Below are 27,626 nucleotides of genomic sequence, written 5' to 3'. Positions count from 1 at the left end.
GGTCTCTTTTCCTCAGGCTCACAACTCCATTGGTGCAGCTCAAGGAGGGATCCCATGCCCAGCATTGGATCCCGTTCAGGCTGCAGGGGACGAGCCTTGTGGTGCCCACTGCAAGCACCAGAGCACTGGATATCCCTCTCCTATGGATACCCAGCACTGAGCCCAGCCCAGGCTCTGCCCCATCTCCTACACAACAAGTTTGCAAGAGACTTTTTGAGCATCTCTAAATTCTTTAGAGGCTTCTCAGGTTGTCAGTCAGCAGCGACCACGCTCCGGAGAAAGCCTCCCGGAGGGAGGATGCTCATCAGTGCAGGCAGGCAGAAGGGGGGAGCGCAGCTGGGGAGCCAAAGCAAATCCAACCAGGAGAAGACAGCCCCTCCAGCCCTGCTGCCCTCCTGCCAGGAGCCTGGCAGGACCCTCCCCTCCATCCCCGCTGTGCTCCCAGCCCCAGCTGCAAAGCACCACACTGCCCACGGAGCGGAACAGGGGCACTCTCCTCAAAGTCCCCTGTGGCAGAGCCACCTTCCTCCTGAATTGTTTTACAGTCTTAGGTGCTCATTTTCTCTATTCAGATGGCTCTAGTTTAACTAGCAATGGGGGTTTTCTCCTGACCACATGTGTGGCTGGCTTTTCTGCCTCCCACAAAATGTGAATTGCACAATTTATTCTAGTTAGTAACTGTCTCTGTGCCTTGGCCACAGATACTTGAGAAAGTGAATTTATAATGAGGAAAGGTGCAGGGCACTATTATTTGTTTAAATGGGATTAAAATTAGGGTTGGAGTGTACACTGAATCATCTCAATTTATCCCTGAAGAGAAGGAGGGACAGCAAATGTCTTGGCACTTGCAAACAAATATCTGTTTCCCCACCGACTTGCTAACAGCACTCCTTCCATTTGAGAGCAGTCTCACACAGACATTGGCACAGATATCAGAGAATTAAATGAAATAAAGGGAAAAGCTATAGTCAATAGATTTCTCTCTAACTTTACCCACATGATGAGGACTGGTTATACTTACAAAAAAGTATCTGGGAATGTTAATAGACTAAATAACTCAGTAAAAGGAATGAGGAGGCTGTGGGGGAGAGAGGGATTGAATTTATTCTACAAAGGTTCATCTTGACACTACAGATACAGCAAGGCTCTTTACAGAAAGGTACAGACTTTCTGCATAAGAGTGCCCTAAACAAAATACAGGTGGAAGCTGGTGGTGGATGTTTAGGGTAGGGTCACATTTTCTGCACAGGAAAAACGGTCAAAAATCATAACAGAAAAGGCAAGACTATATAAAAAATAAACAAAAATCTCTCTGGGAAATCAGGCATCAGAGATTTAAAAGACACACTTGTACCTCCAAAACCAGATGTGTTCAATAAACATCTCCAGTCAATTCATGGCTGAAAACACACACCCTCACCATGGAAATGAAAAACTATTGTTTTCATAAACAACACAGAGTTTTAAAGCTCAGACCAGATTAATTTGCAAAAAGCCTACTGTCTTAAATATAACTAAATAACGAAAACCCCTTGCCTCCTACCTGGAATCTGTTTGGTTTTGCCCTTCCCAGACCCACAGCCAAAGCTCCCTGCCCAGATAGGAGCACAGACTGGGCAACTGGTGTCTCCCACAGGAGAGTGAGAGAACAAGGTTCCCCAGAGACAATTCACATATTATTTACATTTTTTGCTAAGGCTTTTCTACTATTTATTTTAGTTGTGGTCAATAAGGCAAAGATTTTTCAGGACAGAAGAGTTTCTGACCACAAATAAACTGTGCTGCTCTCTAAAATAAGAACTTTGGCCCATCCCACCCTTTCCAAAAAAAAAAAAAAAACAAACTAAATTGGACAAATGAATGAAAACTCAGTAACTGCTTCCTCACACCTTCAGACAGAATTAGTTGTGAAACTGAATCCCACTTCCTCCATCTCATAGCACATAAAAGGATGAATAACAAGAGTTATGAGTACCAGCCTCAACTCCCCATCTGTCCCAAACTATCTATCTGTATTTAGAGGCTGGGGGCCTGGATTTCTGGGAGCTGATTTTAAAGACACATAAGACTTTTGTTTGTTTGGTTGGTTTTGGGTAACAATTTTCCCATTATTTAGGATTATCGTTCCTTGCATCTTTGGATTTTCTATGAACACAACCATAGTCCAGGACCTCCTGGCTACCTGACATCAGGAAGGCTGCAACATCATGTCTACCCTGAAGTCACTGTACACAGACTTAAAAGGGACTCCATTTTAATTCATTTCTTTGGCTAGAATTGAGATACTGGATTTGATTGGATTTTTTTTCTTACTGTGTTGCTTTGTATCAAAACACCCATTTTCCAGTGGGTGGTGCCTAGCAAAACAGAAGCAGAGGTGTGAGCACAAAGGAAACAGCCATTATAAATGCACAGAAACACACCATGTCAACACATACCAGCTGCCCAATATGTACAAAAGCTTTAAAAAAGGACAACTGAGTCATTATTTTGGAGTTTCACTGTATTTTCCATTTTAAAAAGTGTTACTATCTATCTAGTGTTGTTAAAGAAGGTTCCATTGCAAACACTGGAAATCAGACACCTCCTAACCATCCTACGTAAATTCATCAGAATTTTTGTGCAGAGTGTTATCAGGTAACAATATTTACCATGTACAGTAATTATAAAAAACTCTGAGATTGTGTAATTATGAATTTTAATTACATGATCTGATTAGGTTTTTTAATCACTTCATATAAAGAAAGGAAATTCACCGAGGTTGTCAGAAAGTTAATAAAAATAAGATAATTCACTGCAAAGGCTCACCATGGTGCCTTTCTAACTACTTCCTTGCTACACCCCACTGTGCCTAGGTATTGGAGGTCAACTATAAGTATTAATTTCCTTACTTTTATTAACTTAGTGACAACACTGGTGCTCTTTTGGCATGGGGTTTTTTTTTGTTTCTGAAGGAAACACTTTCCGTTTAGCTGGATGATATTTTAACTCATCTGGACTCCTCAAAGACAAGATGCTGGGTGACCTGAAACCCATCAAGAGACTCAGCCTTGTCCTGCTCTGTCCTTGGCTCCCTTGGAGGGGCACTTGGGGAAGCCACTGCATGGTGGCCACTGTCACACTGAGCTGTGTGAGCCTCACCACCAGCCTGCAAAACCCACCCAGTTTAGCAATGTCACACAGTGCCTCAGCAAAGCTGCCTGGTCACATCAGGGCCACCAAGGCACAAGGCAGCTACACAGAGGACTCAGCAGCAGTGAGAGATGCAACTCCTGCAGGAGGCAGAGGCCAGGCCGGCCGGGTACCTGCCCTGGGCAGCAGGAATCACCCAGGAATCCAGCTATGGGACACAAGGAACCCCTCAGAACCATCCTGCTGGCTGCTCGCAGTGCAGAGCGGGGCTGGGGGCTGAGAGGGGTGCAAGAGGTGAGTCACCTTCTCCCGCTTCTGAGGCAGGACAGAGCACATCTGGTTCACCTCTGGAAAACGTTTTTTCTAAGCTTTGGATGCAGTTCTGCTCTAAGGAAACATTTTGTTTATATCCAGACTGGGAGTCTATAATGTAATACTTGGCTATTGGATTCAGCAGCTCTGTTTTACTCATTTTTGGTTTGTCCTCTCCTCCCGCCAGCCCTTCTTTATTCTTCTCCTTTCTCTTTTTACCTTTCCACCCCCTCTCCTGTGATTCTCTGGGGAGAACAAATCACTTTGGGAGGTTTAATGGACTGACAAGAGCAGAAATTTAATCGGGGTGTGCAAGCACGGGCCAGGCACATCAGAAGCAAGAGCAGTGCAATCCATTTGGGCTGCCCCACCTGTGACCCCGGCCGGGCCAGGCACCCCCTTCTCTGCAGGGGCCATACAGGGAGAGAGGGGCCCTTCCTGCTCACATGGGACCTTGGTGGTGCCTGCTTCAGGAGGAGGGCTGCCAGATGCTGACAAGCCAAAAGCAGTTATTTCAGGAGACTTTTTTTTAATATAGAAGCAGCTGACACAAAATGCATCTCACTGGGGAGGGAAACCGTGCTCCCAGAAGTACAAGACCACTAAAAAGCCTCTTTTTTTCCAAGAGAAATCTAAAACAGTTTTGGGCCAGATATCACTTAGGTTTTTCATTTCCATTTTAGGAGACTTGCAGAGTGCCCTTCTAGTCCTGCCTCATCCATGGAGAATATTAAGGGGGCAGATGCGGGTGGATAAGAGATAATACAAAGCATTTCAGAAATAAGAACAACCTCAAAGAAAATCTGTCCCAGCAAAACAGCCACTGGTGGGGGAGCTGCCTGAGCCTCCCTGCATCCCCTTTTGCTGTGAAAGATCTCCCCACACCACATGCACAGCCCTGGGCTGACAGGGGCATGCCCTCAGCTGCTGCCTAAGAAAGACAGTGAAAAGGGGAAGGCACAAAATTATTTAAACAAGTTTTTATACAGAAAATGGAAAGCACTGTGTGCAACAACACAACTCCTTTCCCTTTGTACACCGTTTGCTGTTACAGATTACATTTGCAAAGTATAGCTTTCAATAGAACAGAGCCAAAAGCAACCTAACAACATCATTTTCTTCCTGGGTACTTTATTTTTGAATTCTTCTACAAACAATGAAAGAGAAATTTGGAAAAAATAAGAAAACAAAGAAGCCCCTTCTTCCCACATGCATGCAAACCCAGGTAAACTTACAAGAGACCATCTTTTGAACAACCAACGTGATTTACTCTTGCTTGTAGTGCCTGTGCTGGCTACTGCCAATAAAACCTAATGGCACACAGTGAGTGATACCTGACACTCTGCACACTCACTACTACAAAGGCTTTGCTCAGCTGAAAAGCATGTGTAGTATTTTTCTATCACCACTGCCTGCATTTTCACTTTTTCACTTTTGGACCTTGTCTACTTGACAAAGCTACACCGTATCCGTGACATTTATTTAAAGCTTGCTGTTCTGTGCAGCTGGGTGGCATAACAAGGACCAGGAAACCAGAGCTTTAAAATACATTTCCTGGCTGATAGTGCAGATTAAGAGAGCTACAAAAGACAAATATTAAGGACAAATATCAGTCATATCCAAAAACCAGAAGTATTTTCTAGCAGGATCATAGCCAACCAATACCCTGAGATACCCAAAGGGAAGAATGTCTATCCTTGCACTCATCCTTGTCATTTTAAACTGAACTGTGCTCTTTAATAAGAATCTCAAAATGATCCAAATAGTTTCCAGGACCTTATTCTAGGACAACTTATATTCTGACAAAAATCAGTAATTTCAAAAGGCTTTTTTCCTTCCCTTCCACTTACATTTTTCATCTTGCTTTTCTCTACCATTTCTCCATCTCATCCCAAAGCCAGATTATTACACTGCAAATGTGGGGCAGGTCCAGGTACCCAAGGGAAGATCCAAGATCTTCTCTCCTGAGGAAACTTCATAGTGAACTCAATGACTATCTGTGATGTTTGCTGGTACTAGGGAATAATATTTCCCTTGGGCACTTTCTGGATAGAGTCTACCACCTGGGTTAAGTCATTATTACAATCAAGCAGAAAAAAAAGGGAGGGAGAGTAGAGATGAAAAAACACTACAGCAAGCATCATTACAGCTCATCAAAAGTGCATTAGAGAACACCTGATAATATACTCTGAACATTAATGATCCTTACAATATACCATATTAATGCAGATGTTATCTGAATTCTCACAAACAAATTTTTCCATTCACACGCTTCCTTAAAATTGGTGTTGGAAAAAAAAATCTCTAGAATCTATTAATTCCCAGGATTTTTTTTTTCTGTTTCCAGAAACAAACAAATAAAATAACACCTCTGTACCTGTATGTGCTGTGGATCACAAAGCTCAAATGAGTGCCCTGACATTGGGATGCTTATAGGCATTCACCAGCAACGTGTTACAAAGTTACAGTGGACAGCGGTCAGAAAATATTAATAAAAGGCTATGATTGTGTTGCCTTAAATTGGACTATTATCACTACCAAGATCAATTTAACTAGCTGCCTGAAACTCTCCAATGCTGGGCAGCAATATCCCTTTCAATTTTTCCACCTTCAGGTTAGGAGGGGGGACACACGAATGCCACAGAATTGATAGTGCAGCTCTGTTATAAGGTGTGAAGTGTCAGGTTAGAGCAAGGACAGCTTAGTTGTCTGAAGAGCCTAATACTTCAACCAATAACTTAAATGGAGGTCAAAAAAATAATTCTAGGCACTGCTTAAGTCCTATATTCCTCCTTTACAGAGACTGCAAATCATGTCAAGCTCTGCATAAATAGGTTTTGTGGGGGTATTAGAGGGTGAATTACTGTCATCTAGGTGCTAGTGCTTAGTAAAGCAAGGATGATCAAATCCATTTTGCCAAAATCCAATGTGAACTGCTGCTCTCAAAGAAAGGTCACCCAACCAAGAACGATTCATAACAAAAGTGATAAAACAAAACAAATTCCACAACACACATGTATTTTTACAAAGGAGTGGTTTGGAAATACAGCAGTCACAGCTAAAGACCATTCCCCTATTGTTATTCGAAAGCTGAAGAGAAATCTTTTTCCTAAACAAGAAGCTGGTAAAAGGTTTGCAGCATCTCAGAATTACTTCTAGAAATAAGGGAAGCAGGAATTATTTTTAGTGCAGCTGAGAGGCCAGGCATATTTCAGGCAATCTCCCAGAGCCTGCTTCTATACCATGTGGGACATAAACCCACAAACTATGAAAGAACCCAAATCAGTATTGTTTTCTCAAGTGACATCCATTATCCCTCATCTGAGAAAATTAACACGTGTATGCAGAAGCTCAGTAAAGTAAGCTCAGAGCTAAAAGTCTAAGATTAACTCTTTATGCCTCACAATAAATGTCATCTTTTAAGTCAGCAAAATGCTAATATATTCTAATTCATATTCAGTGCTTCTGCCATTTAAAGCAAGCAGGGGCATCAAAATACAGCTAGGCTCAAGCACAGTTTCAAATGCTACAGTACACAGGGTAATCAAGAATTTCCAAATTCCAAAGAAGCTACAGTGATATAAAAATGGAGATACAGAAGGGCAATTAGACCAACACATGCTGGTTTGGATAGCATTAGGAAGAGTGTCACAAAATGAATAAAACCCAGCTTTTGTGCAAAGTCTCTTATTTTCTGACATCTGAGGTAAGCACTGTATCTAGTGGTAAAATGCTATGAATGTTAAATGTAGGCACCTTTGTGCTCTGCCAGTTTATTTCTAGATCAAATGATAATATTTGAAGCTTTCTATTGCAAGCCAGCACTCAGTATTTTTCTTCATCTTCCTGATCTGCCCAAAAGATTATATTCAATGAATCAGATATATCTTTGTCTTCTTTTTACTCAGATTAATAAATTAGGCAGCCCATAAATCTGAATGGTACTTATTCTGAAGAGTGAAACACAAAGAATGATTGATAAGGCTGAATTTCCCAGCAAAGTACATAGAAACCTCCAGGCAGGTATTAATTCTGTACTGAGTTTTTCTACAACACACACTTACTCTTGCACCAAGACATGCTAACACACATCACCAGGTATCCAGCACAAAAGCAAGGAAAGCTTTTCTTGACCCACCAGGTGCATTGTTCTTGTTTCCAAATAGTGCTCTGGGATGGTTAAATGAGGAAAGCAGTGAAGAGCAAGCCACAGTTTGTGACATTAATATTTGAACAGCCAGGCAACTTTTGCAGTCCCTGTGTTATTTCTCCCAGCAACACAGAAACAGATCTTGCATCTGGTGGCACGTCCTTCTCGGGGACATTTTGCTACCCAGCAAGAGTGCAGGAAATGATGCCTGCAGAACAGTGAATTCTGAAGCAGGGATAATAAAAATAATCTGATCGTTACCCCTGTGCTTTAAAAACTGGACCCCCTGGCAAGTAGTCAAAATAAAACATCAAAGAGGGCCTCCACAAGCCAGGCTCAGGATCAACATTCGTGTGAGAGCCCATCACCTACTTACCCTGACAGCAGGCAAGAAAAGTTGGAGACATCTGCTTGGAGGCCAGGGGTCAGGCTGGCCAGGCTGTGCTGCACAGCACAGGCTGGAAATGTGAGCATGCACTGGGTGTGCGTGGCCAGGCTGTGCTCTGGGGCTGCAGGGGCCTCCTGGGAGGAGGGCTCAGGGGCTGCCCTGTGCTGGATACAGCTGGCCCCACCACAGACCCACGGCTGACTGACCATCACTGCACTGGCCGTGACCCCCCACTGCCCAGCACTCCTGGGGCACGAAGGAAAATTTAGTTAGCTTGCCCCAAATGGAGTCTGTTCTGCCCATGACAGTAATTGCTGGGCCATCTCCCTGTCTTTATCTCCACGCAGCTTTTTCATCTTTCTTTCTCTGCCAGTCTCTTGAGGCAGGGGAGGGAGAGAGCAGCTGGGTGGGCATCTGGCAGCCAGCCAGCATTAGCCCACTGCAGGGTAGCTGACTGCAAAAGCCTCTCTATATGAAGGAAGACTAAACAATACCTAAATTTGTACCTATAGGGCCTGAAATTTTTGCTTTGTTTGACTCTATTCCATTAAAAAACATTTCTACTGATAATGTGCAATGCAAAAACTTACAAAACATATACTACTGATATCTTACTGATATACTACCTTCTAAACTTGATGCTGCCTGCATTCAAGTTAGATAAGGAGGTTAGTTTGGCTGTGTTGGGGTTCACTGGTGCTGAGGGTGATGGAGGTGGGCCAGCATTTTCATGCAAGGAAGCAGCAAGTTGTTCCACTGATGGCTTAGGAAGAAAAACAATCTATCAGCAAATGTTCAATGTCAAACACTTCCCAGACCAGTTCAAAGACAGGTTTATGTGTGTGCTGAAGCACAGGGGGCCAAAAAGTACAAAAGCTTCTAAGTTGCTGCAAGTTTTAGAAATCAAAAATCCATCAATCAAAGAGAAACCTCCATGATATTTTCCTATAAAATAATTTTGATTTCTTTTGAAAAAAATCAATAAGAGTTGATTACTGAAAATGGCAACGTGAACATAAACACCCTTCAGGCATCTCACAAGCACCTCTGCAAATCACACAGCAGTGCTAGGCACATGCCACTGCTGCTAATCACATCCTCTCCCACACAACCAGATGAGCTTCCTGAAGTTGCAGTGGATGAAGAAACTACCAAGGCTGTGCCAGGAGGTACAACTGCCGAACATATTCAAGAGATCAGATGTCACTGTCAGCACTCTCTTCACACACACAGGAGGCTTCATGATGTCCCTTTCTGAGATATCACTGTGCACTCTTCTACGAATCTCAGCCTAAAACTGCTGCAAGGTCTCCATGAAGCTGAAGTTGATCAAAGACTATCCAAAGTTCCTCATACATCACTATGATTGCCCCACAGCAGCACTTTGTGCTTCCTTTTTCACAAAGGGATAAAGCAGCCTCCACAAAACAAAGGACCAGTTCCACTTTTGAAGCTATAGCATTTTACTGGATGGTGTGTATAGTCTTCTTAGTGTGACCAACAAACATACTAGTGAGTTGGGCTTTTTCTTTGCCCACAGGGGGAAAAGATGGATGTTTTGACATGAAGCATTTGCCAGACACTTGGCAAAACAGCCTTCAAAATGGTACTTGGAACTGTTTATCCAGGTTCCAGCAAGAGAGGGGACGGGACAGGACTATTAACTCTGTCATCTGACCAAGGCAACTTCTGTTAAAAGCTGGTCTTGTTCAAATTAAAAGCACACTTGCTTTTAACTCTGAACCTAAGATAGTTTGCAGAGACCCATGTTCATTCTCCTACAAGGATGTGACAGAGACCTGTGGATGTCTGGCATGATCAAAAGGAAACATGGCAATAATATGTCAAGTCACAAATTATTATGGCCTCTTCCCAATGTGCAGGAGATCCCACATTCCACTCATCCATATGCTTCAGCTGGAGAGCATTTTTACCAACATATGGCCCCTTGAAAGTGAAGGTTTTCTTTTGAGTTTTTAATCACAATTGCTTGTTATTCTTAATTACTTGTTACTTCCACTACAGTATGAAGCGTAACCTGACTTCTGCTGGGAGAATGCAAGTAATGAAGGTGGTTTCCTTTTTGATAATAGGGAAAACTTTGGTGGTAGGGAGAGGGGACCAAAGCTACCTTACAGTTCAAACAAGCAGAAACAGCTCTTGGTAGCAACACAAATCATAGTGTCCCTCTTTGATTCTTGTATCTATTTTTGTCAAATTCTTTACTACTAAACATCATGTAAATAACCTATAGAGAAGGGGTAGGACAGCACAGTGCAGCTATCTGATAAAGAACAACCAAGAAACTATCTTTTTCCTTCTCAAAATGAGGTTTTGGAAAAGGTATATTGAGTCTTACAGGCAGAAACAGGTGCTAAATGGCCCACAATCAGCAAATTTTACTTCTTTTGTGAACACAAACCAAACATTTTCAAACATAATAATTTCAGCAGACGCATGAAAAAAAGGCCAATTTAAATGTTCTTAACGGTTGTTCTGTTAAGTCAGATATTTTGTTTATTATAATGCTCCATCTACAAGTTCATGGAAGCCATAACCCCAAAGGAAACCATCCACTTCACATTAGCTATATCCTCCCCATCTCCTCCATGGATTTTTTGCTATGAAACAGCAACATCAGGAGACAGCTCTGTACTTCCTCACAGTTGCACCCCACTAACAGAAGGATTTACTGCCACACTGAGGGAGCCATATGGAGTCATATGCTCTTCTTTCCCGTCCCCTTTTCCTATTAAAGCTGAGACATTTAATGGGCAGCTCCCCTTAAGACACACATGGATCTACAAACATCTGGCAACTCAAGAGCCAGCAGCTCTTGCTATGTTCTTTAACTTGTCAGGTTTAACTTGTGATTCAGCTTGGATCCAGGCTGTCAGTGTTTTCCAGCTGTAAGAGCTACAGCACTGGCCCAATAACGTTTTCATCTGTTCAGACAAGCTGTGTGCAGTTGTAAACAGAGCAGAACTCTGCTCAAGAGAACTTCTAGGCACCAAAAAGCACAAGTCAAAAGAGGCAGCTCCATACTCTCTGTTCATGAGAGCATACCCTGTCTCTCCATAGGGAATATTTATTATGATGGGCCATAATCCACTTAACATCTTCTGACAAAGCCTATCAGTCTTTAACAACTTTGATTGCAGAAGTTCAATGGCAACAAAGAGGAAAATGCAGAGAGAAAGCGACTTCCACAAGAATTCCCCTCTATGAACCTGCACACCCAGTGTTAGCAGACAGGATCATCGCTTATTTGTACCTATCAGCTTTGATGATAATTGCAACCCACTTGACACTTCTGTTGAAAGGCAGTATTATCAACAAAAAATCTGATAAATATTCAACAAAATCTAAATTAAATAATTCTATTCATCTTGAGGTCACCATCTCTAAAACTGTTTCAAAATATTTGTGTCTTAAAGAGATAGGGAGGGGGATGAGGAAACCCTCTTTCTTAGACCAAAATGCCTGAATCACTGCATTAATGAACGCTTTTTTTATTTTTCAAGTTCAGTGAAAGAATGCCATCTATGCAAAATTTTGATCCCACATTACAAAATAATTACATGATAATTACATGAGCATTAAGATGTCTACCCCCCGAGTAAAGCCACTGCACCCAACCGCTAACTAAGGCAGGCCTGGAATGTTTCAGCTTATTAAGGAGAAATCCAGCATTGAGCAAAACCTCCAGCTGAAGCAGATTTCCACTCTTTTACTCCTCTGATTTCTAATTAATAATTAAAACATGTTCCTTTCTTTGGAAACCCAATTAGACTTGCGCATCAGCCTGAAAACAAACTTTTTTTAGTAGCTAAGCTACTTCTCATGGTTTAATGGGGTGGCAGGAGTGTTTCCTACATAGCTCCACTGACACAATTCATTTATTTCTTTCCATTCTACAATGGATATTGTAATCCATCCCCAACAATATAAACATTACATTTGCACAGCTAATTAGGATGTTGGCAGTATGAATTAGTGACCCTCTGATTTCTTCCAGTCAGGGCCGCCCCTGCTGCCTGCACTACTTAGGATTCACAATTAAGGTAATTATATTTTCAGCCTCTTTTTTTGCTCTCTAATGCTACCTCCTTCCTCACATTCAGTATGATCATATGCACCAAGTGAAAAGTTGTGCTGTTTATTTGGGGTGGGGAGCAGAGTGAGAGACACAAAGTGTCATGTTCCATCCTTTGCTCTTTCAACCTCTGCTAACTCAACATCAAAGAATGGTACAGAGTGTGTAAGACTGCAAATAATCTCCATAAATGTTTTAAAGAAATTATTATGCAGAGTGGGTAGGAGATATATCTGACTGGAAAAAGCAAAAGAAAGGAGGGACAAAATAAATAAATCCTGATCCCTGGGTGCAGTGGGCTGGTACTGAACCTCTGTGCAGGGCTGTGGTCACCAAGCTGTCCCCAGCCACAGGATGATGACAAATTGGAGAGAATTTAGAGGAAGGCAATAGAAGTGATTAATGAGCTGGATGGACTGATTTATGAGGAAAGGTTAAAAGGTCTGATTGTATGTATCTTTGTTAAAGAACAGCTAAGGAAGGTGCAAGAACTGCTTCCAAGGGGTTCATGTACGGTAAACACCATCACTGCATTACACTGAGCATTTGGGAGGACAGGAGGAGAGAAGAAAGCATAATTTTATGCTAGACACTGGGAAAATATCCACAACAAATGTTAGAAGAGAGATGTTTCCAACAGGAAGGACTAGAAACCTCACCATTTGAGAGCTGTAATGGACAAAGCACTAAGAAAATACACTGCAGGGGATAATGTCTGTTTTAATGTTGATGCTTGTTTAACTCACTGACTAATGTACACTGTGGAGACATAGCGTCTTTATTAAAGCACAGACTTTATCTCTCAGTCCTCTGCTGTGAAAAGTTCTCCATTAAAGCCACTTATTACTAGGGGCACTGGAAAAATTTTGGGCCAAGTATGTGCCACTCCATATCAGCTCCCAATCCGCAGCTGAGGAATCCAGAGGATCCAAGAGTACCAGTGAGGACATAATAAATCTTTCATTTCTCAAATATTAACCCAACATTTTCTAAGTTCTGTAAGCTAAACAAACAAAACCCACCATCCCCCAACCTAGACACTTTGCAAAATAAAACTGTCCTCTATTTTCTTCTTTAAATATGGAATCATTTTATGTCCTAGAAAATCAAGTTTAAGAGCAAATTAACCTTGGCATTTGTGTGACTGAAGAACAAAAATAAATCAAGATTACTAAACTGTTAGGAGTAATGAACCCAATACTCTTACTTATACCTAAGTCATTATATTAGAAATACTGCCATTGAATTAAACCAAGTGGAATTATATTGAAGTAGAAACTGGTATAAATTAGCAGAAGACCAAGCCAAACATAACCAGAGTGACACATTTCCAGGCCATGTGCAGAGCTCAAACCAGGAAAAATAATTTACAGTCAGCTCATGGAGACAGGAAGCAATGATGGCAGGCACAGAGGCTCCATGGCTGCTGTAGCACGAGCAAGCAAAGCTGGAAAATCCACGCGCTGCTGGCCCTCCCCACAAATCACAACAGAAACCAGCCCAGACTGAAGCACTATTGGCAAATCATTGTTTGAAGAGTAATTGCACCTCCAATTGCGCACTGCCACTATTCACAAATATAGCTATACATATTGCCTGTAGAGACGTGAAACATTTCAACTTCTACTGCGGCCTGTCCATCATCCTTCCCATGCACAGGGCTACACACAGCCTCAAGCCAGCACAGCTGGACCTCCAGGTGCCAGATTAGGAGAAACCAAAAAGGTCTTTTTCCAAGAAAAATACGACACTCCTTCCCCCACTCCCTGCTCACGTGCATGGGTGAGAACTAAGCAGGCTTGAGGGGCTTTATTTATTCCCTGCTACAAAACCATTAAGCTCTACTGTACAGATCTGAGTCTGCCAAATTCTGTCACTTCATGCTTTGGATGTAAATTATAAAAAGAGACCAGGGGAAAAAATACAGTAGAAAACAGATGCTCTGGATTACAATGCTGTTCAGTTGGGTTTGGTTTTTTTTTTGGTTGGTTTTTTTGGGGTTTTGTTTTGTTTTTTGGGGGGTTTTTTTGGTGGGTTTTTTTTGTGGAGTTTTTTTTTTTTTGTGTGTGGGGGAGGGGTTTGGTTTTTTTTTCCAAAACTACCATTTTCTTTATAGTTTCATTTATTTATTTGGTAAGCAGAGGAACATGACACATTCACTGCCATAAAAGCGAAGACAATGGCTTTCCCAACCTTTGACATTTAAATCAATTTCCTTCCTCAGTGATGAGACAAGATCCCTTCCCTTTGACAAACTAGACTCCCTGCATGACAAGGAGCAGTACACAGCAGTCAGTAACACATCAGCAGCACTGTCAGGAGGCTCCATGTTCTGCTAACTTTCCCAACTGCATTAGAAAGGTAAGAAACTCCATAGCTTTGTGCCTCAGTTTCCTCATCCGTGAACTAAGAAACATAATACTGAACTGCTTCGCAAAGTTTGTTTAAAACGTTCCTGTGAAATGAACCAGCCTCAAAAAGCAAGTAACTCCAATTGAGCTTTCAATTGATACCCCTAATGCTCAACTGAACTTTGAGTTCAGCTTCTCAATTGACACCACTAAAAACATTTACACAAAAGCTTCACACATCCATGAAACTGAGCCCTCTTGTGTAGTTTACAGTACATTGAATCACTATACATCAGCACAAGTTTCGTGCCTCTTAGGAAAGCACCGAGAGCAGAAAACCCTGATAAAAATCTGAAACTAAACCCTCAGCCCTACTGCAACTACCAACTCACAAAATCTACATATTACAGCATCATTGACTTGTCTTGGACTGACCAAAGTTTGTAGTTCAGAAAAGAAGGTGAAAAGTACTGAAGAGTTTCTCGTGAAACTTTTGAATGTCGTTTGAATTTGAGATTTGTTATTTTCAGCTTTAACTAGTCACTGGGTCTGTCACTAGTTCACCGTAGCAGAAACTCAGTGATGCATTCACAGTTTTCATTACTGAATTCAAAACTCTTTTATCAAGGCTGCAGCCATGCCGCCTTGTTCACCCGGCTTGCCAGAACAGGCCAGTCTAGTCACAAAAATCTTAGCCCCAGAAAGAGTTAAAAAATCTTTAACTCTGCCTTTGGTTCTTATTTTATGTGCTTATTTCCAGAGCATTTCCAAAGCATATTAGTTTAACAGACTAGTGTATCTAAATCTTTAGCCACATGTATCACTCACCAGCATGATTTTATTACATGGGACATGTTATTAAAGCTTAACCTTGCACTCAGTCACTAATCAAAAACAATTCAAGAAAGCAAATCAAATGTTCCAACTTAACTAAAATCTCCTCCCTTTAAGCAACAAATAAAGCCTGGCTGGCTTGCAGGGAAACTTCCATGTATCAGCATATCCACAGCTCACTCAAATCAGGCACGTTTCTTAAGTCTAAATTTAGCTGCTTGCATTTCTTCAGAATCTTAATTCCTGAATATTGTGTTGAACCTACTGAGACCGTTGAAGTGCCAGATCTTAAGGCTGAAGTCATATTGAGATTCCTTTACGGCAAATGTAAGACGGAAAGTTGCTATAACACACAGGCAAGCAGCTGGGAACAAACACAAGAGCAAAAGGATCAGGCATTCAGAAACTGAGATTCATCTTCCAGTCCTGCTGGCAATGCTGAATCTCACCTATGTGCCAGGGAGGAGTATGTTAAGCTACTTAACCAGTGGAAGAGAAAATGATGGTACATACATATAGGAAGGTTGATTTCATGGACACCCCTTTTAGGTTTTCAAATCCCTCCTTCACTGGAAGCAGAATCAATCAACAAGTGCTCATTTTTGGACAGGATGCGACCGCGCCTTCACTCAGAAACAGGAACCCCTAAAACTCTGCCGTGCCAGCAAGATGCCCCAGCAGCAGGGACACCTGCATCCTCTCCATGCCGGAAAACACTGCCAGTCAGAGCAGGGAGACAGGTTTCCCCCACGGAGAACCAATCCTCATCGCCCTGGAAAGGCAAACGCTGCACAGGCGCAGCCGGATTTCACCACTTCTTGTGACAGAAGACGGAGCAACTTCTGTTTTGCAAGAGCAAGTTTAAAATTTATATTATAACACTGAATCCACCAAAGCTGCCAAGAGACATTGAACTCATGGGATCTGTGAAAGTTTTTCACACCTGTGTTTTTCTCCTGTGCCTAATATTATGGGAGGCATTTTGGAGGATTTTACAATGCAAGTTTCAATGAGACACTTACAGTCTCCCTCAGGCAAATTGTCACAGCTGCAGAGGTCTGCTACCCAGCTGCCAATCAAGGCAGGCAGGGAGTATGTGCAGTGAAATCACAAAAAAGGCAGGCTTCATTAGACTGCTGAAACCTAACTAGAGGCTATCTGGGCGTGCTTGAGCCCTTAAAACAGGGTTGCTTTAGAAAGAGGGATTTTTGTTTTTCTTTCCAAGTGAAGAAAGGGCCCTAGTACTCATTGAGGGTAGGTCTGTTAGTGCCAACTTTCCCCTTCGCAGTTTCAATGTTTGTTTTCTCTGTCTAAAAAAAGAAATTACATTGCCCTATAAGCTTCTATTATTAGATTAGCTGATATAGCTGGAAAAAGTGGACAAGATTACAGGTTCCACATCCCTTTGCCAGGTCTCAGAAGCATGTCTACTTTTTCCAACTCTAGAAGCTGCTCCAGTGAAATATTATTCCTTTCTACAACCTTTCCTTCCCTTATTTCCTTAAAGCACTCCAGCTACAAAACCACTAAAGACCAACTGTACTGGAAGAACTCAAGGAGAATTCTTCCTCCTTCATGCCTAACAGAAATATTCTGAGGGAACCAAATGCATTTTAATAATAACTAAAGAAAAAAAAAATCTTTACAGACACAGACAAACACACAGAAGTTCAGCCCAAATAATGTTCAAGTGGGAAATTTAAAAGCACATTCAGCAAACTGTTTAAGTGTGTGCTCAGGTTTAAGCAAGTGCAGGCTGAAAAGCCTACGTGTCCCATCACGTGCTCAAGTTAGGCATCTGTGGAACTACTTTGCTGATCCATTACCGTAATATATAATAAGAATCACCCTGAAAGTTATCTAATAAACAGCTGTTGTTTTAAGAACTAAACAAACACAACACACATTATATGTCCCTAAAAGAGCAGGTGTCATGAAGGTATAAATAAATCCACACCTAAAATTGTTGCAGACATGAAGCTACTTATGCATGTATATTTTGTGAATGAAAAGAAAAAGGCAGGCTTTAAACTAAAAGATAATCAGACTCAAGCTGCCTCTGTCCAGTACCACAATTAGTCTTTGTTATTCTCACCACTTCTTTGTTATGTCTTACTGACAATTTGTTTTATTTTGCCTCCAATTAATTCTACCAGAAAAAAAAAAAAAAAAAAAAAAAAAAAAAGTGCTCATTTAGGTCTTCTTCTGAACACAAAAACCAGAAAACCAGCGACATGATGTTCAAAAATTAATGTTTATGTGGCTTAGCAGCAGACCTACAGTTTTCCAAATTTTCAGACAGTCACAAATCCTACTAAAATAAAAGGCTCTGGGGAAAGCTGAGCTCCCCCCTCCACGGCGCGGGCGCCTCAAGACCTGAAGTCAGAAAATTCTGGGCTCCCTATTTACAATTACAGCTGCATTTCCCGAGCGGATTGTGCTGTGACGGCTGAACCCTGCAAATGTCACCGGGCCGGCTCGGGCAGGGTGCAGCAGCAGCAGCAGCAGAGCCATTGTCGCCGGGGCCCGCGGGGAGGAGGTGCTGCCGAGGCAGATGGGGACCGCGGTAATGCGGAGCTCCCCGGGGACACCGCGGGCCCGGCTCCGCCGGCACCACCTGCCTGCCTGGGGCTGCGCACGGGGGGCTCCGCACCGCGGGACACGGGGCCACCGTGCTGCCGCCCCGCCTGTGCCACAGGGGGACCCTGTGTGCCACCCTCCAGAGCATGGCACAGGGGTGTCACATGTGCCACCCTCCAGAGCGGGGCACGGGGGTCACATGTGCCACCCTCCAGAGCGGGGCACAGGGGACCCTGTGTGCCACCCTCCAGAGCGGGGCACAGGGGGACCCTGTGTGCCACCCTCCAGAGCGGGGCACGGGGGTCACATGTGCCACCCTCCAGAGCGGGGCACAGGGGTGTCACATGTACCACCCCACGCAGCCTGGCACAGAGGAGTATTCCTCCAGGTGGCTGGCAGAGGGGTTCCTGCACATGCCACATCTGATGGTGCACCCTGGCTGGAGTGGCACCTACATGGTTTGTGCATCCTGCGAGGAAGAGGCAGCACACAAGAGACATACTGGGCTTCTGTGATTTCAAGACAACATTAAGAACCTCCAGCCCTTCTCTCCTGCTAATGTTACTAATAACCTCCACATTGTCATCTATCTTACCTGAGCTAACAGTTTATAAACCACCACCTGCAGCTTGTCCCTTATAGTTTATTAACATACACTAATAAACAGTATGCTTCACTCCCACTGTGCTGCCAAGTGAAGCCAGTCAGAATAACTGCATTAGCTTTACTGTTCTTTCTCAGCACATTTTTCCCACATGGGAACAATTAGGAAAAGCTCCCTCCAGATTATATTTTGAGATCCATCATATTTGCAGGAAAATAATAATAATAATAATAATAATAATAATAATAATAATAATAATAATAATCTTTTCCACAAACACATCAGTAGGCATCTACAGAAGATTAGCCTGACTGACATTACTGACTGGAAGTGATAGGCTGTTAACCTCCTCAGCAGTTCCTCTGCATGGAAAGGGTTAATGCTCCCCAGGCTCTGACTTACACCTATTATGCTCAAGTTTAAAAATAAGATGTGAAAGATGCATTATATAAGGGCAGTACTGCTATCCTGCCCATCTCCTATTTTGGAATTAAAGATCATCATTGCTCACATCAAAGGGGCTGGGTGAGAATAAAAGAAAAGACAGGAACAATGAAAATAGCTACCCGACACGAACCAGATCAAAGGACCAGGCACAGAAAATGAAGAGCTAGGGGGTCCTTTAATTACTGTCCACATCCTCCAAGTCATGTGGTGAGAAAGAAGGGAAAAAAGTTTTGAAGGCCACTGGGTTTTGTCTTGCTGTGGCTCCTGTTTCCACAGTCTCTGCCAGTTCCCTACAAACTGCTCTGCTTTTTATTTTTTTAATTTTTTTTCTTCATTTTATTAAAGTCAAATAGGACTCCTGGACTCCAAAACTCCTCCCTTATGCCAGGAGGAGGAGAGGGAAGGAGGGGTAAGAGGGGCAGTAGTAGATATAGTCTATAGCAATGGCCTGAAACAATTTCAGGAGGACTGCTCCAGGCAGCGCCCGGGGAGCTGCTTTGGGAAGGAGAGTTTTGGCTACCTGAGGCTAGTCTTTATTTGCAGGCCTCCCGGGTTGAGAAAACTTCAAATTCACATAGGGCACTGCTCCATGGGGCAGCAGATCAAACCTGGCTACTAGCTGTTTGAGCTCAGCAGCAGAAAAAAGGATTGCTCTGGGACTGAGCATAAGTAGAAGCATGATTAAACTTCAAACATACACACCCCCCCCTCTTTTTTTTTTTATACACAGCAGACAGTTATGGCTAATATTTCGATATGGACTTTAAAAATATGCTGCAAATAACTTACTCCAGCCTGCTGGCTGCAGGCTTAAAAATAATAAAAATTTAAACTAGTTGTATTATTGCAATGAAGTCAAATGCTCAGATTTACCTTTCATGGATCATTAAGGAAATGTCAAGTTATTTTAAAGGATCTCTTTTTATTTAACTCAGCCCTCAAGATTAAAATTCAGATATTTGACCATTGACTGTAGTGACACATCACACCATTTACTTCCTTCTATTTGTACTTCAAATGTGGTGCATTTCTCTCTAATTACTCCTGACTTATGTTTCACAGAATCACAGAATAGCCAAGATTGGAAGGAACCTCTGGAGATCCTCTAGTCCAACCCCTGAATGTTTATTTTTAAAAAGAAAGAATAAAACATGTCATAAGGAAGTAATAGAACAAGGATTCAAAAATTGATGTGGAAGGAGCTGACAAAACTTTCTAGGAAATAACAGTGCTTTGCACTATTAAAAATATTCCGGAAAAGAAAAGCTCTGGAATGTTCCCAAGAAATTGTATTTGCTAATATAGATGCTAGCAGTGGACACAGACAGAAGTCACTGAAGGGGAAAATGCATTCCTGTCTCAGGTCAGTTTACTTGGGTTTATGCTGTATGCCAAACTAGAGCATAAAAAGCATTCAAACACATTTTATAGACTTTGAAGAAGGAAGCTCATATCACCAAGACAACATCTAGAAAAGGGGAACACAGGATACAAAGGCATCCTTCTTCCCATCCTATTTACAGCTTGGAAACTCCTTAGACAAGCAGTAAGGATGATCTTTTAAGAGGCAACTTAGCCTCCAAACTCCAATGAGTGCCAAGTTACTTCATCTTCTTTCTGATGAAAGTTCCCTCCATCGCTTCCTGCTCTTGGACACTAACATGCAACAAACAGCCATTCTCAGGAGGCCAGCTGAGGACTAAATTAAGCAGATATAGACTACAAAGCTGCTTTCCAAAGTGGGCATCATGCCTAGGCTCTACATCTAAGCAGCATGCTAGGTACATGTACCAAGTTCCAGTTAGCTGTCTTGCAATCATCCGCGTTGGGAACCTTGCCCAAACAAGCCTTCAAAGCTATAGTGGCTCTGGTGGGATCAGCACAGGAGCAGTGGGACTGGGACATTTGCCTCCTAGTTACAGGTCTCAAAGTATCACATTATCCATTTAGATAGCCTTTTGATTGAGAGAGCTTCCCTTTTGGGCTTAGCCCCAAATGCCAAGAACAGATGAGATGGTTTAAGAAATTCTCCAGGTAAAACATGAAAAGGATGCTTAAGATCCAGCTTCTGACGAATAGCTGCACTCAGGGAGCCACAAGGGCTAGGGAAATAAACTTGGTCAATTAAATTAACTGATTGAAAAGAAATCAGAGGTCCTTCTGGGAGAAAATCTGAGACGTGGTCACACAGCCACTGCAATCTTTTTGGAAGGTGGTAAATGGGGCAAAAGCTGGGAAGAACTGCAGTGCCTTACTCATTTGGCAAAAGGTGGTTGCCATAAGGAAGGGAATAATCTTTAAAGGAAATAATATACAAAGAAAAATCCATGATGGGTTCAAAAGGAGGCTCAACCAGCTCACTCAAAGCCTCTTGAAACCTCAGCACTGAGTAGAGAATTCTAATGGGAAAATACAGTAAAGGCTCTTCAGCAAATGTTCTGTCCTTTCCATAGACTGTCCCACAAAATGCACTGGTAGATGCTGAGAGATCTTCCACAACACTCCAAGATGAATTAACATGAAGGAATTAACTGGAGTGCAAACTAATAAGGATGGTGCAGAATAAGACTCATTTTCTTTTATCTCATTAGAAAAATACTTACATGCTCATTCATGGGAGGGAATAATTTACTAATAGTTCCAATTATTTTTGATGCATTTTTTTCAGACAACCTCAGAAGCCATTGGGATCACCAAAAGGAAGAAGTTAAAGATCTGCATGGAGAGCTACCTCCACTTTGTGTCCTGCCTTTGCATCTTTGAGAGCCCAGTGCTGGTGCTGCCCAAGCCGTGGTATGCTTTGTCTGGGCCCTGAGCTCAAGCTCAGACGTAGCTGGAGCAGGCTGAGCACACATTCTCTCCTAGATAAGTAGTCTGGAAAGGCCACAAATGTGAATGCAGGCTTGAGACAATGCCAGCATATCTAAAAATCACAGTAATGAGCTCAAGCTGCCGTCACTAGGAGCTTGTGTGCCTTTTCCTGTCTCACTTTCTGGAAACCCATGGGTATTCCTGCAAAGGGGGGGGACATCCTAACGTGGTTGCTGACTCTAACCCAAGAGAAGGGCATCTTGCAGAGCTAATTGAGTTATTTACCCAGGAACTCAAGCAACATTTGCTCTTGGGATTGCAGAATTCTTATTTTGCCTTATTTTCAAGTCAATCACCTAGTTCTCATCTAACTTTGCTAGAACAGAGCACTACTCATTAAGCCTTTTCAACCTGCACCAGAAACAAAACTCAAACTTTGCATTTTCTTTTTCCTCAGAAGGTTCAATCAGAGAGTAGTTTAGTTTGGAAAGGGGATTTGGAGATTACCTCTATATAAACTGTTTCTCAAAGTCTTTTTTTTTTTTTTTTTTTTTTTTTTTTTTTTTTTTTTTTTTGCTACCAGAGGAAAGTCATCATTCATTTTCAGTAGTTTTTTTTTTTTGAGAATACTTTACCAAAAAATTTTCTCAAGGCTAGCTACTGGAAGCCCCTCTCTCACTGGGTAGAGAAGAGACTACCTGACCGTGCTTCCTAGAAGCAGGACATTTGCTTTCCATGTCTATTTCTATGACAATGTCTCAGGGAAATCATGAGACAGCCATCAATGTTGGAAAAGAAAGCAGAACTGCTTGGCCAAAAGAACAGGAAAGTAAAATCAAGAAGATGCATTTCTTCCTTCTACAAAGTTTTGGACTTTTTTAAGAATGGAAGATACAGAAACTCTGCTGAAGTTGTTAATTTCATCTTACACTTCCCACCTCTTCTTCTGAGTCAACAATCTTAGCCTGTGTGTTTCACTTAGTTACTGCTTCCAGATCCACTCTACCTTTTACCAGTCTATTCCCCTTCTCTCCCTGCGCTTTTTTGACATTTCTCATCTTCCTCTTGGCAGTTCCCACCCTGACTCACATCCTCTACCCCCATTTCCAGTCCTGTTACTCTAACCTTCCTCTAGAACACAATCCATTAGTTTCCCCGATTTCAAGACCTTGCTTACCCTCTTTCCATCCTTTCTACATTTCTGTCATCTCAATGGTCAGAGCATGCAAGTCTGTCTCTTCCTGAAATCATTCACTTTCCTTGCCAACTGCTTTGTCTACCAGCTCTGTGAACTCAAGAGCAGGGACAATGGGGGGCTATAAAAGCAATATAAAAGAAAGCATCAATGCATGGCAATGGAGAGACTGCTGCCCACATAATGAAGAGCTGGAAAAAAACCCAAACCCCAAAAACTATCAAAATTTCAAGGTGGCCTAGGTGAATTTAATGCACATTCAAAGATTCAGGAGAAAAAGATTATGTGCTTCAGAAAGCCACTATTGCTCACCTAACACCCCTTAAACCTGGCACTACCAGAGCTGAAAGAACAATTTCACAGGTCTCCTGCACACTTGCATACAACTAAAAGACAAAGCAGAACTCTGATGCTTCTTAATGGCTATTCACATTGCTCCAGTGCTCATGTTATGTGGCTATCTCAACATAAACTAACTGATGCCATACTGACTTGCCTACTTGTCCTGTATGAGATACATTGTCATACTGATCATTTCTGTGCCACACGTTCTCAAAACCTTCAAGTTTTTCAATTCTAAAACATTTTTAAAGATTCATGTGAGATTCCTAATTCACCCTGATATTTTTGGGCTGTCCCACAGCCTCCTTCCCTCCATCCTCAGAGGTACCGGCCCTGCTGTGTCCCTGACGTGGTGCCAGCCACCCGCTTCCCACCACTGCCACCACTGACCCTGCCTCACCTCGCCTTCCCCTTCACCACCCCCCTGCCCACCCACTGCAGCCTCTGGCTTCTCTGCACCCCACAGACACGTGTGTGGGGCAGGAGAACAGGTCCCACCTCAGCATGGGGAGCGCAGCGTGTCCGTCCTGCTGCGGTGGCTCTGCTGTGCCTGCGCCTCACAGCCGGCACCCGCACTGGAGGTGACACAACACAGGAAAACCCAGAGCCACCAATGCGCCTCGGCCGCGAGAGCACAGCCAGCCCTGCTCTTTGTTTCGCTTTTAAGTTAAAACCTTCCCCCTTTTTAATTTCAGGGGTTGGTGCACAAGAGGCCAGCTCCTCCAGCTGCCTGTGACTGCCAGTGCCCCACAGACTGGCTCACACCCCAAAACTCAGCATTGCATCTTAGCATACGGGTAATATTTTAAATCTTCCCAGCAGAAGCTGGTTTTGTCCTTTCCTCACGCCCCTCCCAGGGCTGGTGGCTCAGCCCAGAGAGTGCTTGATGCCACCACAGCCTGGCAGCAGCCCCGCTGACAGCAGGGTGCCTTAGCATGGAGGAGCACAGAGGTGGGGAGGTGCCGAGTGGGTGCACCTTATCTCCATGAATTTCACTCATTTTTATCTATCCAAATGACCTCACAGTACTTTTGCTTTGGCACTTGTTTTCCACATTGCTGTCAGAACTTCTGAGACCAAGAGGCTGAGCACACTGGCCAGGCTGGGAGGAGGAGGAAAGGTGTGCTACCAAGCACTGCTCTAGTCTAAAAACATCTGACTGCCTAGGAGCAGTTCACCAGCTGTATTTAAGGTAGAGAAGGACAGTCAGCGATACCACAGTGGCTAAAGAGACAAGACCATGTTACAGTTGTGGGTTTAATTTTACTGGAACCTGAAACATCAAAGAGGGGAGGTCGACAACAGTAACCCAGTAGGCACTCAAGCCTATAAGGAAAAATTCAAAAATCCTTTTTTCCACACAAGGAGTCTCTAATCTGAGCCATGTCCCTGCCAAAGTTGATCAGCAATGGTTATGTTGGCATTAGGCCAAATTTTTTACATGGTTACTTCAAGCAAGTCATCTTTCTTCACAGCTGACTTGTCCCTTTTATAACCAGTGGTCATGACAAGGCAGATTACCAGCTCTTTCAGCAGAGGAGAACTATTAGTCTGTTTGATAGGGTATCAGGATACCCTGCTCCTGCCCAAACAGACAGCAAATGTCCCACCCTTTCACTAGTTGGGAAGAAGTTCTCATTAATCTGGCCCACACATAAAGAGATCTTCTGTTGCCATTCTAAGGAAAACATGACAGAGCTCTAGTGAAAATCCCAACTTCTTCATGATTAGATAAACCACAGTGTCTTACCTCAATAAGGCCCATTCATTTTCCTAGCATATCCATACATACACTTGTTCCAGGATGGGATCCAACAAAATCACTGCAAAAGTGGGTTGGTTAATTCGTATTTCTCAGGTTAGGGTTGGGTTGTTTTTTTTTTCCTAGCCAACGTTTGATCTCTCTGGTATTACAATACTGCTTGCCTGCCCACCCTACACAGTGCCTATATGGGAAGAAGAATACACTGCTAGGGCTTGCAAGGTTCATTTAAGATACACAATAAGCTAATACAGTCTGTTAAGTCCTAGAGAATGATTTTTAAAACAAGCAAAGAAATGTCCTCCACTAAAGAAAGAAAACTCTAATGTGTGAAAAAATGCCAGTTTAGGTCTGTGGTGTCATGGTCCACAGGGGAGGCTTTTCCACCCTCAATACTAATTATGTGCTGGGCAAGATACAGCACTATACATTAAGAACTATATCTGATCAAGCAGAAGACTTTTTTAAATGGTTTACTAGCTATTAGGTATCCTGCACTCTACACACTGTGCTGACATAAGATTTTACTGCTTGCAGATGCAATTCCCAAAGACTAAAAGGTTTTATTTACTCACAGCACACAAACTATACTACTACTCCTGAACGCTATATTGGGGTGAATTCCCTTAAAAGAGAAGAAAAATTTCTGGCTGGCGAGTTGCTAGCAAAAATAATCCTAACTGGTAAAATTAAACCTGCCAAGCAACTGATACAAAAAATACAAGTGGCATCAATCTCTGTCTTCCTCTACATATATCTTGAGCTGTGGGGTATGAGGTTGTACTGAAGAGCAGAAGAGAAAGAAGGGCTGCAGAAATGCCCAGCGCGTGGACACTGCACAACTCGGTCCCCTGACAATCCTTTCTCTGGTGTCACTATCTGCTGGCTTTGTGGGCAAAATTGACTGCTCATCACTGGTAGCCAGCAAGAACACAGACCGGCGACCTGAAAAAGCCACTGATTTTCCCTGTCCTCAAGAGCACGCTCTGCTGAGCTTGTAGCCCGGCACTCAAAACTTTAAGGGGGTGCATTTTATTTAATTGTGCCTTTTCTTGGCCTGAATTTCCCCCAAAAAGCTGAAGAGGGCATGTGCTTATTATCTTTTAGCGCAGCATATGCTCGGGTTCAACCTGAGCTCTTCGGATACTTCGGTCTGAAAATCAGAAAAAAAAAAAAAAAAAAAAAATTAATTGCGAGGCAAAACAAGGCTGCTCTGCGACTTTTGATTGAATCAATTCCCATTATCTTCCAGCGCAGCCCTGCCCGCCGCCCCCGGGCCGGTGGTGTTTAACTTTGTTCGGCAGGCGCGGCCCCGCAGCGCGGCGGCGGAGCGGCGCTGCCGGCGGAGCGCGGCTCGGGGCCCTTATCAGGCGCTCCCAGTCAGCGCGGCCCCGCGCAGCTGGCACGGACCCGCGGCCCCCGCCTTATCTGCCGCCGCAGCAGCGCTCGGCCGGCCGGGAGGGGCCCGCGGCCGCCCCCAGCCTCCCCCAGCCTCCCCCGGCCCCGCCGCCCGCCGCCCCGCTCCCCCCAGCCTCCTCCGGCCGGCCAGAGCCGTCTGAAGACGGGCAGGAACAAAACCGCAAATTTAGATTAATAAAGCATTTGTTGATTCTACAGAAACTTAGCAGGCCCCTAAGAAATCCACCAGAGACCTGTGCAGCTCCAGTAATTTTCTGTTATATTATCTTTCTTGTAAAATACTTCCCCAGACAGAGCCCCCAAAGGGGCTCAAATATCACTGTGACTAACCGAAATCAATGTGCACTCACCTATTGACATTTTTACATAGTTTTTGGATTTAGTATCCGGCCCAAAACACAATCAAATCTTCTGCCAAGGAAATAACAGGCACTTAGCTAGTCAGCTATTAGTGTTACAAAGGAAAAAATGTGGGCACCCAAGGGAGATGGGAGAGACGGCATTGACGTCAGGGGTAATTGGGTGTCTGAGAGAAATTGCCAACGGCTGGCCAAAACCCCCAGAGGCCCACACAAAGCCGAGCTGCAACTCTAATAAAGGAAAGTAAATTCTAGAAAGGGGCTTTGCTGCAAAGAAGCCTAGCAGGAACCAAAAATATCTCCCACATACACAAACACATACACACAAATAAAAAATACAAAATATGTTTAGGAGCTCTCTTTCGCACATCTGGTTTAGGCTAAAGTGCTTTCTACTTTTTTCTCTTTTTTTCTTCCTTTTTTTTTTCCCCCTTTTTTTTTTTTTTTTTAATTTTTATTTTGCAGGACCACATGGATTTTTATGTTGTACCGTATGTTCAACATCTATTTTTATAAACAGAATTCAGGGCTTTAAAGAAACTCATTTTTAATCGTGTGGCTTTAAACTGCAATCTCTGTAGCACCATTAAAAACAGTTTGGTCTTTTCTTTAAAAATCCCTGAACTTCCAAGGAGAATGACAAGTACAGTGGAGCCACTGGAGGGCCATGGCTAAGGAGCTGTCCGACTGGTAAAACTGTATTTGCACACCCAACACCTCTCCATCGCCTGTACCAAGCTCTGTGTTTCAGTGACGAAACTCTCTTCCCACTCCCTCCTCCCCTCGGGCAGGAAACCTGAGAGAAAAGATTTCAGATCAGACACCTTGGGCAGAGTTTAGGGAG

The 27,626-nt window shown here is 43.1% G+C and overlaps 1 protein-coding gene and 1 long non-coding RNA gene across 4 annotated transcripts in view; both read right to left on the bottom strand.

The window, feature by feature from the left end:
• Positions 1-27,626, bottom strand: part of ZNF423 (zinc finger protein 423) — a 581,899-nt gene that overhangs the window by 108,680 nt on the left and 445,593 nt on the right. The window lies entirely within an intron of this gene.
• The window catches only part of LOC136366657 (uncharacterized), a 1,900-nt gene continuing 294 nt past the window's right edge, over positions 26,021-27,626 (bottom strand). The window contains exons 1-2 of the long non-coding RNA XR_010744549.1: positions 26,774-27,626; positions 26,021-26,157 (exon numbers count right to left, since the gene is read on the bottom strand). The exon at positions 26,774-27,626 is cut by the window's right edge and continues 294 nt beyond it. This is a non-coding gene — a long non-coding RNA (uncharacterized lncRNA). The remainder of the gene's footprint in view (positions 26,158-26,773) is intronic.

The sequence above is a fragment of the Sylvia atricapilla genome, chromosome 12 (genome assembly GCF_009819655.1).
Source record: "Sylvia atricapilla isolate bSylAtr1 chromosome 12, bSylAtr1.pri, whole genome shotgun sequence".
NCBI lineage: Eukaryota > Metazoa > Chordata > Aves > Passeriformes > Sylviidae > Sylvia > Sylvia atricapilla.
This window is presented reverse-complemented; position numbering and strand designations above follow the sequence as displayed.